General features: G+C 42.9%; 1 long non-coding RNA gene across 2 annotated transcripts in view; it reads right to left on the bottom strand.

Moving 5' to 3' along the window:
- Positions 1-3,509: 3,509 nt before the first annotated feature.
- LOC121816420 (uncharacterized) overlaps positions 3,510-12,212 on the bottom strand; it is a 53,889-nt gene continuing 45,186 nt past the window's right edge. For both annotated transcript variants that reach the window (XR_006056029.2, XR_009601183.1), the window contains 2 exons: positions 5,883-6,393; positions 3,510-4,183 (listed from right to left, as the gene is read on the bottom strand). This is a non-coding gene — a long non-coding RNA (uncharacterized LOC121816420). The remainder of the gene's footprint in view (positions 4,184-5,882; positions 6,394-12,212) is intronic.

The following is a 12,212-nucleotide window of genomic DNA, read 5'->3' on the forward strand; positions in this document are numbered from 1 at the left end:
TCTCTGCTTTTTAATATGCTGTCTAGGTTGGTCATAACTTTCCTTCCAAGGAGTAAGCATCTTTTAATTTCATGAATGCCATCACCATCTGCAGTGATTTTGGAGCCCAGAAAAATAAAGTCTGACACTGTTCCCACTGTTTCCACATTTATTTGCCATGAAGTGATGGTACCAGATGCCATGATCTTTGTTTTCTGAATGTTGAGCTTTAAGCCAACTGTTTCACTGTCTTCTTTCACTTTCATCAAGAGGCTCTTTAGTTCTTCTTCATTTTCTGCCATAAGGGTGGTGTCATCTGCATAACTGAGGTTATTGGTATTTCTCCCTGCAGTCTTGATTCCAGCTTGTGCTTCATCCAGTTCAGCATTTCTCATGATGTACTCTGCATGTAAGTTAAATAAGCAGGGTGACAATATACAGCCTTGATGAACTCCTTCTCCTATTTGGAACCAGTCTGTTGTTCCATGTCCAGTTCTAACTGTTGCCTCCTGACCTGCATACAGATTTCTCAAAAGGCAGATCAGGTGGTCTGGTATTCCCATCTCTTTAAGAATTTTTCACAGTTAGTGGTGATCCACACAGTCAAAATCTTTGGCATAGTCAATGAAACAGAAATAGATGCTTTTCTGGAACTCTATTGGTTTTTCAATGATCCAGCAGATGTTGGCAATTTGATCTTTGGTTCTTCTGCCTTTTCTAAATCCAGCTTGAACATCTGGAAGTTCACGGTTCACATATTGCTGAAGCCTGGCTTGAATAATTTTGAGCATTAGTTTGCTAGTGTGTGAGATGAGTGCAATTGTGCAGTAGTTTGAGCATTCTTTGGCATTGACTTTCTTTGGGATTGGAATGAAAGGTGACCTTTTCCAGTCCTGTGGCCACTGCTGAGTTTTCCAAATTTGCTTGAATATTGAGTGCAGCATTTTGCAGCATCATCTTTTAGGATTTGACATAGTTCAACTGGAATTCCATCACCTCCACTAGCTTTGTTTGTAGTGATGCTTCCTAAGGCTAACCTGACTTCACATTCCAGGATGTCTGGCTCTAGGTGAGTGATCATAACACCATGATTATCTGGGTCATGAAGATCTTTTTGTATAGTTCTTCTGTGTATTCCTACCACCTCTTCTTAATATCTTCTCCTTCTGTTAGGTCCATACCATTTCTGTCCTTTATTGAGCCCATCTTTGCATGAAATATTCCCTTGGTATCTCTAATTTTCTTGAAGAGATCTCTAGGCTTCCCCATTCTGTTGTTTTCCTCTATTTCTTTGCGTTGATCACTGAGGAAGGATTTCTTATCTCTCCTTGCTATTCTTTGGAACTCTGCATTCAGATGCTTGTATCTTTCCTTTTCTCCTTTGCTTTTCGCTTCTCTTCTTTTCACAGCTATTTGTAAAGCCTCCTCAGACAGCCATTTTGCCTTTTTGCATTTCTTTTTCTTGGGGATGGTCTTGATCCCTGCTTCCTGTACAATGTCATGAACCTCTGTCCATACTTCATCAGGCACTCTGTCAGATCTAAACCCTTGAATCTATTTCTCACTTCCACTGTATAATCATAAGGGATTTGATTTAGGTCATACCTTTATGGTCTAGTGGTTTTTGCAACTTCTTCAATTTAAGTCTGAATTTGGTAATAAGGAGTTCATGATCTGAGCCACAGTCAGACCCTGATCTTATTTTTGCTGACTGTATACAGCTTCTCCATCTTTGTCTGCAAAGAATATAATCAATCTGATTTCAGTGTTGACCATCTGGTGATGTCCATGTGTAGAGTCTTCTCTTGTGTTGTTGAAAGAGGGTGTTTGCTATGACCAGTGCATTTTCTTGGCAAAACTCTATTAGTCTTTGCCCTACTTCATTCCGCACTCCAAGGCCAAATTTGCCTGTTACCCTAGGTGTTTCTTGACTTCCTACTTTTGCATTCCAGTCCCCTATAATGAAAAGGACATCTTTTTTGGGTGTTAGTTCTAGAAGGTCTTGTAGGTCTTCATAGAACCATTTAACTTCAGCTTCTTCAGCATTACTGGTTGGGGCGTAGACTTGGATTACTGTGATATTGAATGGTTTGCTTTGGAAATTAACAGAGATCATTCTGTCATTTTTGAGATTACATCCAAGTACTGCATTTTGGACTCTCTTGTTGACTATCATGGCTACTCCATTTCTTCTAAGGGATTCTTGCCCACAGTAGTAGATATAATGGTCATCTGAGTTAAATTCACCCATTCCAGTCCATTTTAGTTCACTGATTCCTAAAATGTCAATGTTCATTCTTGCCATCTCCTATTTGACCACTTCCAATTTGCCTTGATTCATGGACCTAACATTCCAGGTTCCTATGCAATATTGCTCTTTACAGCATCAGAGTTTGCTTCCATCACCAGTCACATCCACAACTGGGTGTTGATTTTGCTTTGGCCTTGTCTCTTCATTCTTTCTAGAGTTATTTCTCCACTGATCTCCAGTACCATATTGGGCACCTACCAAAGGTTCTTCGTTTCAGTGTCCTGTATTTTTGGCTTTTCATAATGTTTATGAAGTTCTCAAGGCAAAAATACTGAAGTGGTCTGCTGTAAAGTTAGGAATGTCCTTATCTCTCTGGTTGGTAGAGCTGAAGAGTATTCCAATCCTAGGAACACTGATAAGTGGAAATGAATGTAAGGTTAAATTTATTAGGTTACTTTATAAGAGCTGTTTTACAAAATTCAAATGAACATTAGAATAGATGTGGTTGGATTTCTAATGGTGGTTTTTTTTGTTACAAGTTTCATTTCCTTATCTAGAATCCAGCTACATGCACCCCTCCCCTCACTTAACTGTGTTGAAATTAGAACAATAAAACTTTCCTTTCCCTCAAAAGTCTCAGTGAACTCTGCCAACTCCCCAATAACAGGGCTGTGGTGTTTCCTGGCTTCTGACAACCTGTTAGGATGTTTCAGAGTGTTTTATCCTTCTTCTCTGAAGCTCTTAGATTTGGAGTTCATAGAATAGTGTACTCAAATACTCTGAGGCAAGTATGTATCAGAGTCCATGATGGGTTTATTTACCTGAGGAAAAGTCTAAGCCAGTACAGTTGAGATCAAATTGAGCTCCGCAGATGGAAGGGAAGTGAACTAGGTAAATAGAACACACTGGTACCTAGAACAGCCTGTAGGTTCTTCCTTTGGCATCCTGCTGTGTGATTATGGTCAAATCAAAGAAACCCTTAGAGGCTTTGTTTTCACCACTTAGAAACAGGAAAATTAAGCCCAGCTAGAAAGGGTCTTGTGATATTTGCCCCAAGTAAAGACTGGCATTTTTCTTTTGTTGTGTTCCTTTAGCCACTGCCACCAAGAGAGGGTTTTGCTTTAGTTGTGAATATGTTTGACCCATAGTATTTCTCTGACTCAATGAACCAAGAACATAAATTAAATGTTTGATTAAAAGTTTAACTTCATATTAAATATCAAGTTAGGGAATAAATGTCTAGTTACAAGCTGTGCATAAGAAAGAGTTGTTAAAAGAATAGGATTTCAAAGAAACACAAATCTTTATATTCACATATACACTGTTGTATATTTTAAAGTCAACCTTTGTAGTTAGCATGTAATTCAATCATTTAACTCTAGTTCAAATTCTGAAACATAAAAATAAAAGTCACCCCACTTCTTTTCTAGATTCAGAAAATCGTATCCCAGACTGGGAAACAGACATAAATATGAATAAATAAATATACACATACACATTGCGACTATGTCCTGCATCAGTTCAGTTGCTCAGTCGTGTCCGACTCTTTGCAACCCCATGAATCGCAGCACGCCAGGCTTGCTTGTCCATCACCAACTCCCGGAGTTCACTCAAACTCACGACCATCGAGTCAGTGATGCCATCATGCCATCTCATCCTCTATCGTCCCCTTCTCCTCCTGCCCCCAATCCCTCCCAGCATCAGAGTCTTTTCCAATGAGTCAACTCTTCGCATGAAGTGGCCAAAGTACTGGAATTTCAGCTTTAGCATCATTCCTTCCAAAGAACATTCAGGGCTGATCTCCTTTAGAATGGACTTGTTGGCTCTCCTTGCAGTCCAAGGGACTCTCAAGAGTCTTCTCCAACACCACAGTTCAAAAGCATCAATTTTTCGGTGCTCAGCTTTCTTCACAGTCCAACTTTCACATCCATACATGACCACTGGATACTTGTCCTGCATAGGACAAGATAATTACAGAAGGTAAGAAATTTTAGATGCCATTTCAACCCCTTAATGCTTCTGAGCAAAATAAAAAGCTGCTCTTAACAAAAATGAAGAAGAGAAAATAAAAACTTTCTTGCCTGTGACCAAGAAGGTGAAGGTTTTATAATTGTAAGCCCCCTACTATCTTCTGTCCTTGAGGAGGACTTAGTGCAAGTATCACAATGGCTAAAAGCGTTAGGTGAAAAAAAAAACACCCTGAAGTTAAGGACTGAAAACCACGAGGAGGCAGACAGCATCTGGAGGCAATCGTTCTACAACGAGTAGATCCATACACTACCCACCCTTCTACTTCCAAAGTCATCATATGGCTCGTGGTGTTTGTAACAGCATACGAGCAGGAGAGAAAGGAGAAAGCCGATGTTCCTGTCTCTGCTCCATCACCAATTTTGAATGGAGGAAAGTAAGCTCTAGCCATCATGAAAGCGCTGAGGCATTATCTCTCACCATCTCACTCACTACACAGCCTTAGTGGTAGTGTTAGTTGGTCAGTCATGTCTGACTCTGTGAGATCCCATGGACTGTAGCCCGCCAGGCTCCTCTGTCCATGGGATTCTCCAGGCAAGAATACTGAAGTGGGTTGCCATTCTCTTCTCCAGAGGATCTTCCTGACCCAGTGGTTGAACCCTGGTCTCCTGCCTTGCAGGCAGATTCTTTACTGTTTGAGCTACAAGGAAGAGCTTAAGAAATCTCTTAATCTGATTGAGTCTCAGCTTTTTTATTCACAAAACAAGATGATTGCCCAGGTGGTCCTAATGTTTGTCCAAGCTGTCAGACATGGAGATCCCAGAACTGGAAGCAATTACCATGAACATATGATGTAAAATATTAAGTAATAAGTATAAAACAGAGACTGTTGAAGTAGTCAGTAGGAAAAACAGTCACAACGTGAAACACGACGTGAAACGAATGACCAAGATTTATTTTGTAACCTGGATGAGCTCAGCTAGTTAGCATCTGTTTCCATTACAGCTTATTATCTTCACTTTGCAATACTAATCATCCTCTTGATTTGGTCAGCTTAGTTATTAGTGATCTCAGGGAGAGAAAACTTTCCTGAGGAGATTATTGTTCTATTTTTATGGATCCATGGCTGTTTTTATACTTAACTTTGGCCAGACACCAAAGAACATCTGGTATTTTATAAAATGTCACCTTTGAATAGAAATTTGGCAATCACGTGCTGAGTTCTGGAAAATGACATACTGTCTAACTAGAGTCCATGTGTGGGTTCCTGTAACAGATCTGAAAGGAAAGTGATTGGATTTGACCCACCCAGAAACCCCTACTGAGGGCTCTCCTCTATGCTGACTTTTCTTACGAGTGGACGTTTGCTGCATTCCCTAGCACCATTTCAAACATAATCAACCCATGGATTCCAACTGGTACGTGGAGCAGCCTGACAGGTGAGAGAGAAAGGATAAAGAGGGAGGACTGGATTCCAGAGCCACAGAGTATCAGTGCAGGTTGAGACATGGTGTCTTAGTTCTTGTCACTCAAATATGAAGCATGGCCACCTAGATTAAAGGAAAGACATTACTGATGCTACTTTACCTGCTTTTACACTCTCTTTTTTTCTGGTGAAAGTGAAAGCTGAGCCTCAGATTGGAACTTGAATCATGGTCTTTAAATTATTAATAAAATCACTCACCTTGTGGCCAGACTTACTGAGGCTTGGGTTCTTTGCATCTCAGTGCAGAAAGAATTCAGTGAGAGACAAAGTAATAGGTTCAGTTCAGTTCAGTTCAGTCGCTCAGTCGTGTCCGACACTGCAACTCCACGAATCACAGCACGCCAGGCCTCCCTGTCCATCACCAACTCCCGGAGTTCACTCAGACTCACGTCCATCAAGTCAGTGATGTCATCCAGCCATCTCATCCTCTGTCGTCCCCTTCTCCTCCTGCCCCTAATCCCTCCCAGCATCAAAGTCTTTTCCAATGAGTCAACTCTTCACATGAGGTGGCCAAAGTACTGGAGTTTCAGCTTTAGCATCATTCCTTCCGAAGAACACCCAGGGCTGATCTCCCTCAGAATGGACTGGTTGGATCTCCTTGCAGTCCGAGGGACTCTCAAGAGTCTTCTCCAACACCACAGTTTAAAAGCATAAATTCTTCGGTGCTCAGCCTTCTTCACAGTCCAACTCTCACATCCATGCATGACCACTGGAAAAACCATAGTCTTGACTAGACAGACCTTAAGAAGTGGATTTATTTAGAGAAATACACATTCCATAGACAGAATGAGATTCCTCTCAAAAGGCTAGAATGGCCTTAGGGAGTAGGGATCATCTTGGAAAGTGAGAGCAGACAAGGGAGAAACACATTTCACAGAAGGCATCTCAGAAGGCAAGAGGCCCTGAAATATGGGGTGATTGGTTTTTATGGGCCAAGTAACTTCATAGGTTAATGAGCGGAAGGATTATTCCAACTATTTCAATGAAATGGGACAGAGGATAAATTTCCAAGAACTGGGTCACTGCCTACTTTTTGACCTTTGATGATCAGCATCAGAACTGTCACGGTGCTGGTGGGTGTGTCATTTAGATGCTAATTTATTACAATGAGCATATAATGAGGCTCAAGGTCTACTGGAAGTTGAATCTTCTACCATCTTGGACCTAGTTGGTTCTAGCCAGTTTATGTTGTATCCTCAAAAACTCTTATTCTTTTAGAGGTTGTGCCCTGTCCCCTTCCCTCCTATTTCAAAAGCATTTGGAGTATCTTTAGTCTCTGGAGCTAGACTGCCTGAATTTAACTCTTTACCCTGCTCTTGCTCACTATGAAAGCTTGAGCAAGTTACTGATTCTCTCTGTCTTAATTATCTCATTTAAAAAAATGGAAATAAACCCTGCAAGACACATGACATGGCCAAACAAACAAAAAACTGATGTGTGTAAAGCACATATTATACTTGCTTGGCACAGTGTTCAGCAAACAGTAGTTCTCATTAGGTGTAGCCATTCTTTCCCGAATGACAGGAAGGGGAAACAGGAGAGGCCATGTTTCTTTCCTCAGATACAATGAGCTTCGGCTCAGCAAACCCTTCATCACTGCTCCAATTTAATCTATGATTCTATCACCCTGCTTCAACCTCTGGGGCTTGGGTGGCTCAGAAGGCACAGTTAGTCCCAGGGTTCTGATGAACACCAAGGCTCTGTTGAAAATTTCTGGGCATATCCAACCTGGTGGAATTACTGGCATTGGGTCAGCTGTGAGTCCCAGAGAAGCACGTGTTCCTTACCAATTTGTCTTCCTGTTCAGTGACTGCTATAGACAGAATGTTTCAGTTCAGTCCAGTCGCTCATTCATGTCCGACTCTTTGCGACCCCATGAATCGCAGCATGCCAGGCCTCCCTGTCCATCACCATCTCCCGGAGTTCACTCAGACTCACGTCCATCGAGTCCGTGATGCCATCCAGCCATCTCATCCTCTGTCGTCCCCTTCTCCTCCTGCCCCCAATCCCTCCCAGCATCAGAGTCTTTTCCAGTGAGTCAACTCTTCGCATGAGGTGGCCAAAGTACTGGAGCTTCAGCTTCAGCATCATTCCTTCCAAAGAAATCCCAGGGTTGACCTCCTTCAGAATGGACTGGTTGGATCTCTCTGCAGTCCAAGGGACTCTCAAGAGTCTTCTCTAACACCGCAGTTCAAAAGCATCAATTCTTTGGTGCTCAGCCTTCTTCACAGTCCAACTCTCCCATCCATACATGACCACAGGAAAAACTATAGCCTTGACTAGATGGACCTTAGTTGGCAAAGTAATGTCTCTGCTTTTGAATATGCTATCTAGGTTGGTCATAACTTTTCTTCCAAGGAGTAAGCATCTTTTAATTTCATGGCTGCAGTCACCATCTGCAGTGATTTTGGAGCCCAAAAAAATAAAGTCTGATAGAATGTTTATGTCCCTTTAAAATTCCTATGTTGAGATCCTAAATCCCAAATGATGGTGTTAAGAGGAGGGGGACTTTGATAGGTGATTAGGTCATGAGGGTGGAACGCACATGAATGGGATTCAGTGCAGTTCAGTCACTCAGTCGTGTCCAACTCTTTTTGACCTCATGAATTGCTGCACGCCAGGCCTCCCTGTCCGTCACCATCTCCCGGAGTTCACTCAGATTCACTTCCATCGAGTCAGCGATGCCATCCAGCCATCTCATCCTCTGTTGTCCCCTTCTCCTCCTGCCCCCCATCCCTCCCAGCATCAGAGTCTTTTCCAATGAGTCAACTCTTCACATGAGGTGGCCAAAGTACTGGAGTTTCAGCTTTAGCATCATTCCTTCCAAAGAAATCCCAGGGCTGATCTCCTTGAGAATGGACTGGTTGGATCTCCTTGCAGTCCAAGGGACTCTCAAGAGTCTTCTCCAACACCACAGTTCAAAAGCATCAATTCTTTGGTGCTCAGCCTTCTTCACAGTCCAGCTCTCACATCCATACATGACCACAGGAAAAACCATAGTCTTGACTAGATGGACCTTAGTTGGCAAAGTAATGTCTCTGCTTTTGAATATGCTATCTAGGTTGGTTATAACTTTTCTTCCAAGGAGTAAGCATCTTTTAATTTCATGGCTACAGTCACCATCTGCAGTGATTTTGGAGCCCCCAAAAATAAAGTCTGACACTGATTCAACTGTTTCCCCATCTATTTCCCAGAAGTGATGGGACCGGATGCCATGATCTTCATTTTCTGAATGTTGAGCTTTAAGCCAACTTTTTCACTCTCCTTTTTCATTTTCATCAAGAGGCTTTTTAGCTCCTCTTTACTCTCTGCCATAAGGGTGGTGTCATCTGCATATCTGAGGTTATTGATGTTTCTCTTGGCAATCTTGATTCCAGCTTGTGTTTCTTCCAGTCCAGCATTTCTCATGATGTATTCTGCATATAAGTTAAGTAAGCAGGGTGACAATATACAGCCTTGACGTACTCCTTTTCCTATTTGGAAACAGTCTGTTGTTCCATGTCCAGTTCTAACTATTGCTTCCTGACCTGCATACAGATTTCTCAAGAGGCAGGTCAGGTGGTCTGTATTCCCATCTCTTTCAGAGTTCTCCACAGTGTATTGTGATTCACACAGTCAAAGGCTTTGGCATAGTCAATAAAGCAGAAGTAGATGTTTTTCTGGAACTCTCTTGCTTTTTCCATGATCCAGCAGATGTTGGCAATTTGATCTCTGGTTCCTCTGCCTTTTCTAAAACCAGCTTGAACATCAGGAATTTCATGGTTCATGTATTGCTGAAGCCTGGCTTGGAGAATTTTGAGCATTACTTTACGAGCGTGTGAGATGAGTGCAATTGTGTGGTAGTTTGAGCATTCTTTGGCATTGCCTTTCTTTGGGATTGGAATGAAAACTGACCTTTTCCAGTCCTGTGGCCACTGCTGAGTTTTCCAAATTTGCTGGCATATTGAGTGCAGCACTTTCACAGCATCATCTTTCAGGATTTGAAATAGGTCCACTGGAATTCCATCACCTCCACTAGCTTTGTTCATAGTGATGCTTTCTAAGGCCCACTTGACTTCACATTCCAAGATGTCTGGCTCTAGATGCGTGATCACACCATCGTGATTATCTGGGTCGTGAAGATCTTTTTTATACAGTTCTTCTGTGTATTCTTGCCACCTCTTCTTCATATCTTCTGCTTCTGTTAGGTCCATACCATTTCTGTCCTTTATCAAGCCCATCTTTGCATGAAATGTTCCCTGGTATCTCTAATTTTCTTGAAGAGATCTCTAGTCTTTCCCATTCTGTTCTTTTCCTCTATTTCTTTGCATTGACCACTGCAGAAGGCTTTCTTATCTCTTGCTATTCTTTGGAACTCTGCATTCAGATGCTTATATCTTTCCTTTTCTTCTTGGATTTTTCGCTTCTCTTCTTTTCACAGCTATTTGTAAGGCTTCCCCAGACAGTCATTTTGCTTTTTTGCATTTCTTTTCCATGGGGATGGTCTTGATCCTTGTCTCCTGTACAGTGTCATGAACCTCATTCCATATTTCATCAGGCACTCTATCTATCAAATCTAGGCCCTTAAATCTATTTCTCACTTCCACTGTATAATCTTAAGGGATTTGATTTAGGTCATACCTGAATGGTCTAGTGGTTTTCCCTGCTTTCTTCAATTTCAGTCTGAATTTGGTAATAAGGAGTTCATGGTCTGAGCCACAGTCAGCTCCTGGTCTTGTTTTTGCTGACTGTATAGAGCTTCTCCATCTTTGGCTACAAAGAATATAATCAATCTGATGTCAGTGTTGACCATCTGGTGATGTACATGTGTAGAGTCTTCTCTTGTGTTGTTGAAAGAGGGTGTTTGCTATGACCAGTGCATTTTCTTGGCAAAACTCTATTAGTCTTTGCCCTACTTCATTCCGCATTCCAAGGCCAAATTTTCCTGTTACTCCAGGTGTTTCTTGACTTCCTACTTTTGCATTCCAGTCCCCTATAATGAAAAGGACATCTTTTTTGGGTGTTAGTTCTAAAAGGTCTTGTAGGTCTTCATAGAACCGTTCAACTTCAGCTTCTTCAGCATTACTGGTTGGGGCATAGACTCGGATTACTGTGATATTGAATGGTTTGCCTTGGAAACGAACAGAGATCATTCTGTCGTTTTGAGATTGCATCCAAGTACTGCATTTTGAACTCTTTTGTTGACCATGATGGCTACTCCATTTCTTCTGAGGGATTCCTGCCCGCAGTAGTAGATATAATGGTCATCTGAGTTAAATTCACCCATTCCAGTCCATTTTAGTTCACTGATTCCTAGAATGTCGACGTTCACTCTTGCCATCTCCTGTTTGACCACTTCCAATTTGCCTTGATTCACTGACCTAAGATTCCAGGTTCCTATGCAATATTGCTCTTTACAGCATTGGACCTTGCTTCTGTCACCAGTCACATCCACAGCTGGGTATTGTTTTTGCTTTGGCTCCATCCCTTCATTCTTTCTGGAGTTATTTCTCCACTGATCTCCAGTAGCATATTGGGCACCTACTGACCTGGACAGTACCTCTTTCAGTATCCTACCATTTTGCCTTTTCATACTGTTCATGGGGTTCTCAAAACAAGAATACTGAAGTGGTTTGCCATTCCCTTCTCCAGTGGACCACATTCTGTCAGACCTCTCCACCATGACCTGCCCGTCTTGGGTTGCCCTGCAGGCATGGCTTAGTTTCGTTGAGTTAGACAAGGCTGTGGTCCTAGTGTGATTAGAATGAGTAGTTTTCTGTGAGTATGGTTTCAGTGTGTCTGCCCTCTGACGCCCTCTTGCAACACCTACCATCTTACTTGGGTTTCTCTTACCTTGGGCATGGGGTATCTCTTCACGGCTGCTCCAGCAAAGCACAGCCACTGCTCCTTACCTTGGATGAGGGGTATCTCCTCCCACCGCCCTTCCTGACCTTCAACGTGGGATGGCTCCTCTAGGCCCTCCTGCACAGCCACCACTCCTTGGGTGTGGGGTTGCTCCTCCTGGCCGCCGCCCCTGGCCTCAGGCACCGCCCCTGGCCTCAGCCCTGGGATCCTCCTCTTGCCGCCACCCCTGGCCTCGGACGCAGGGCAGCTCCTCCCGGCTGCCACCCCTGGCCTCGAACGCGGGGTATCTCCTCTCGGTCACCGCCTGCGCTTAGTGGGCTGGCCTGCCGCCGCTGCCTGCACTTAGTGCCTTATTAAAGAGACCCAAGAAAGCTCCCTAGATCTTGCATGTGAAGACGCAGCGAGAAGATGATGTAACATGTACTATGTGCATGCATACTAAGTCGCTTTAGTCGTGTCTGATTCTTTGTGATCCAAAGGACCACAGCCTGCCAGGCTCCTCTGTCCGCGGGATGTTCCGGGCAAGAATACTAGAGTGGGTTGCCATGTCTTCCTCCAGGGAACCTTTCCAAGTCAGAGACTGAATCTGCATCTCTTACATCTCCTGAATTGGCAGGTGGATTCTTTACCACTAGCGCCACCTGGGAGGCCATGTACTACGCGCTATGCTGTGCTGTGCTTAGT

The sequence above is a fragment of the Ovis aries genome, chromosome 1 (genome assembly GCF_016772045.2).
Source record: "Ovis aries strain OAR_USU_Benz2616 breed Rambouillet chromosome 1, ARS-UI_Ramb_v3.0, whole genome shotgun sequence".
NCBI classification, from domain to species: Eukaryota; Metazoa; Chordata; class Mammalia; order Artiodactyla; family Bovidae; genus Ovis; species Ovis aries.